A 5,000-nucleotide genomic window follows, 5' to 3' on the forward strand; every position below is an offset into this window, starting at 1 on the left:
TGTAGTTTAGTTCGAAGCTTTAAGATTCGTTTAGATAAATATCTAACCAAGATGCTATAATGATTGTCATTTATTTTACATAATTTTTTATTTGTTTGTCGGTATTTGTCTGTTTGTTTATTATTTGCTTGATTTTTATTCATTATTATTTACCTGTCAATTTATCATTATTTACTATTTACCTGTTTGTTTATTATTTAACTATGCCTATGCATCTATTTATGTTATTTACTATTATTTATATTATTATAATTTTTTCATCTATCTATCATCATTATAAATATATTTTTTTGCATCCGACCTAGTTATGGATCAAAAGTTTCCTGTCGGCATGCTCCGCCTTTGTAATCCTTTGTAATCTATCAAGTTCACCTTCTTTTGCTTGTGAGACAGGTATTTTAATACATTTTGTAGACCAGTGCTATAGTGTGGTTAACAGGGGTTATTTGCACGTCATAATCCTGCAGGAGTGACCTCGGAAAGGATCCCCTCCCCTCTCTCTGTTCCTTTTCCAGCAATTCTTTTTTTTTATGCAGAGTTGACGACAACCGGCGACTGCTCGCAAAGGACCCCCCTTTTACTCTGTCCCCTTGAACTTATTCTTTAACACTTGCGTCTTTATCTGTCCTTTCTCTGATCCTCCGGCGAAGGTTGTTAGGAGGGGAGAAGAATGCCGACATTATATTCCCATGCAAATCGTAGAAGGCGATTAGATGGAACGGAGTGAAAGTACAAGGTATCCCTCTAGTCTGTATTTTTCTCATACAAATATTCAGTAATAATAAGATGATAACAATAATGATGAATGTGATGATAAGGATTGTAATAATAATGATAAAAGTAATGCTAATGAGAATAATGAGAACAACAATAATGATAATAATGATACTAACAACAATGATAGTAATAATGATAATATCAATAGTAATGATAATAGTAAAAACAACAATAGCAACAACAACAATAGCAGCGGCAACAACGAGAAATGCGACGATAAATCACAAATATTTCTTGTTACACGAAAAATAAAATGGCGCCAGCCCAACAAATCCCACAAAATCTGCCTCTGGGATGGGTGGGTGGGTGGATGAACGCTTTAATCCTTATTTACTCGCCATGCACATGAGATATACATCGTCATGCATGACAGTCAGGATGAGAAACAAGCGGGACTGTGTTCTGTCCGTGGGCGGTGGGTGTGGGCAGGTTGTCTTTAGCGCACTGTGGAGAGAGGGAGATATAAGAATGGGGGATGGGAGTATTTTTCATTTTAACATCATCTACATAATCTACATCATCTAAATCATCTCTCCTTCTCTCTCTCTCTCTCTCTCTCTCTCTCTCTCTCTCTCTCTCTCTCTCTCTCTCTCTCTCTCTCTCTCTCTCTCTCTCTCTCTCTCTCTCTCTCTCTCTCTCTATCCCTCCCTTTCTCTCTCTCTCCCTCTCTTTCATTCACCTTCCCTTGCGCTCGCTCTCTCTCTCTCTCTCTCTCTCTCTCTCTCTCTCTCTCTCTCTCTCTCTCTCTCTCTCTCTCTCTCTCCCCTTCCTCCCTCTGCCAGTATACCTCATTTCACTTCCTTTTTTCCTCTGGCTCTCTTTCCTTTTTCTTCGCCTTTTCCCCTTCCTCTCCCGTTGTTTTTTTCCTCTCCATCTCTCCTCTCTTCCTTATCTCCCTACCTTCTTTATTACAGTCCCTACCCCACTTCCTCTTTCCTTCCTACAACTTCTCACCTTCCCTCTCCTTCTCTTCATCTTTCCCCTTCCTCTCCCATTTTCCCGTCTTTCCTTTCTTAAATTTCTCCTCTCCTCCACTCCTCTCCTCTCTTCATCTTTCCTCCTCCCTTCGTCCTCTCTTTCCTTCCTTCTTTCTCGCCCTTTTCCCTTCCTCCACTGTTCCCTTCTTCCGCTCCTCCATTCCTTCCCCTCCTTGTCTATTTCCTCGCGATGTACTCTGATTATGCAAGGAAAATGGAAGTCGCAGAATCGATGCTTTTAGTCTCTCTCTCTCCCCCCCCTCTCTCTGCGACCAGTTGAAAAAATTTAATAAGTCGGTGACACTGGTTTTGTACATATTACTTGGGGTGCAGGCAAACGTTGTTCCTGTTTTCAAAAAGGGATATATATAACTACAGGCAATCAGTTTGACATCAGTTATAGGAAAAATGCTTTAATCAGTAATAGCTAATAGAATAAGAGATCACATCGAGAGACATAAGTTGATTCGTGATTCACAGCATGGTTTCTCCAAGGGTAAGTCATGTGTGACTAATCTTCTATTTTATTTTTTTTACACTAAAGTATACAAAGCGTCAGATAACAATGATAGTTACGATGTTATTTACCTTGATTTCAGCAAAGCGTTCGACAAGGTGTCCCACCAGAAACTACTAAATAAAATATAGGAGGAAAAGTGTTTGAATACATTAGAGCTTGGATCAGTGACAGAAAACAGCGGGTCACCATAAATAGTATAAAATCCAAATGGGGGAGTATTTCTAGTGGAGTTCCCCAGGGTTCGGTTTTGGTTACCTTACTGTTCATTATGTATATAAACAACTTGGACAATGAGATTAATAGTGATGTTAGTAAGTTTGCGGACGACACTAAAATAAGACGCTTAATTAGGTCAGGAGACGATGCCGAGATTCTGCAGGATGATTTTAACAAACTGTTCACATGGTCGTTGAAATGTCAAATGGACTTCAATATCTAAAAGTGCAGCGTTTTAAACGTAGGGCTACACAACCCCGGAAATAGATATAGCTTAGAAAACACATTTTTAGAGAAAACTGAGTGCGAGAGAGACAAAGGATTACAAAGGCGGAGCATGCCGACAGGAGACCTTTTGATCCATATCTAGGTCGGATGCAAAAAAAAAAAAAAATCATATTAATAATAATTAAAAGCTATAATAATGTAAATAACAAATAAAATACATAAATAAATGCATAGGTATAGTTGAATAACAAACAAACAGGTAAATAGTAAATGATAATAAATTGACATATAACTAATAATAAATGAAAATCAGACAGACAAATTATAACAAAACAAAAACAAATAATATAACATAAATTATAATCATTACAGCATCTTACTTAGGTATTTATCTAAATGATTCTTAAAGCTTCGAACTGAACTACATTGCACTACCTTTGCAGGAAGTTTATTCCATTCATTAACCACACGGTTGGCAAAGTTGTTTCTACCTACTTCCAAATTGAATCTATTTCCGGACAGTTTGAGACCATTGTTTCTTGTCTGATTCTCATTCAATGTGAAAATTTGGTCACTTTTGATGTTGTCAATTCCCTTTAAAATCTTAAAGACCTGTATCAAGTCACCTCTGAGTCTACGCTTTTTTAGGGAAAACAGATTCATGTGCTTAAGTCGATTTTCGTATGATTTATTTTTGATATTTGGAATCAGTTTTGTGGCTCGCCGTTGTACTTTTTCCATTCTGTCAATGTCTTTAATGAGATTCGGTGACCATACGGAAACAGCATATTCCAAATGTGGACGAACTAACGATTTATATAGCTTGTTAATGAGTGATGGACTTTTGAAATCAAATGATCGCGCAATCAATCCCAGAATCTTATTTGCTTTATCAGAGGCTGAAATACACTGCTTGGATGATTTGAGAGAGTTACTGATAATTACGCCGAGATCTTTTTCACTATTCATTTTCTGTTAACGAATTTCCAAACAAATTGTAATCTTACATAATGTTATTTTTTACCTACGTGCATTAACTTGTGTTAAATTTCATTAGTCGCTTTTCAGACCATTGTTGTAATTTATCTAAATCTTCTTGAATATCTAATTGGTTTGAGTGATCATTTGCCATTCCACACAGTTTTGTATTATCAGCAAATTTAGAAACAGTAGATTTCAATCCATGGTCTATATCATTTATATATACTATGAATAGAAGTGGCCCAAGAACGGAACCCTGAGGAACTCCACTTGCAACACTTTTCCATCCAGAAGTTTTTCCATTTAAAACAACTCTCTGTTTTCTACCTTTCAACCAATTACTAGTCCAACCTAATAGGCTACAACTTATTCCATGCAAAGCTAATCTAGTAAGTAGTCTTTCGTGTGGGACGGTATCAAAAGCTTTTGCAAAGTCTAGATATATTAAATCTATATTGTTTCTTTTGTCATAATTCGAGATAACTGTGTTGTAGAATTCGAGTAAGTTAGTCACGCAAGAACGTTTCCGTCTGAAACCATGCTGGCTATCATTTATCAAACGGTTACTTTCTAAGTGATATTCGATAGCATCTCTGATGATAGTTTCCATTATTTTTCCTACGATTGAAGTCAAACTTATAGGCCTATAGTTATTTGGTTTCTTTTTGTCACCTTTTTTGAATATGGGAGTAACGTTAGCTAGCTTCCATTCTCTTGGGACATCTCCGGATATGATGGATTTCTTGAAAATAATTTCTAATGGAACAACAATCTCATTTTTCATTTCCTTTAAGATTCTTGGATGCCAACCGTCAGGCCCTGGTGTTTTATTAACTTTGAGTTTGTCTATACACCTTTTAATTTTTTCTTTTGTTATATTTACCGTAGTGAGTAAGTTTACCCCAGACTTTTCACAGGTTTCAGTTTGGAGTTCACTTTGAGGTGTTTCGTTTACGAATACCGAGCTAAAATAATTGTTTAAAATATTACACATTCCTTCATTTGAATATTCAAGTTGACCGTCAGCAGATAATAGTGGACCAATGTGATTCCTAACAACCTTTTTATCTCTAATGTAACTATAGAATTCTTTGGGATTCTCTTTGGATTTATCAGCAATGTTCATTTCGTATTGTCGTTTTCTTTTTTTTATTGTCTTTTTTAAATCTCTCTGTATTGATACATAACTTTCATAGTCATTAGATGCACCCGAGCACTTATATTTCTTATAAGCCTGTCTCTTTTTAGCAATACTTTTTTCAGTTTCTTTGTCAAGCCACTTTGGGCGAGCCTGATTTGGG

This window comes from Oratosquilla oratoria, chromosome 7, assembly GCF_046742065.1.
Source record: "Oratosquilla oratoria isolate Oo_2021 chromosome 7, ASM4674206v1, whole genome shotgun sequence".
NCBI classification, from domain to species: domain Eukaryota; kingdom Metazoa; phylum Arthropoda; class Malacostraca; order Stomatopoda; family Squillidae; genus Oratosquilla; species Oratosquilla oratoria.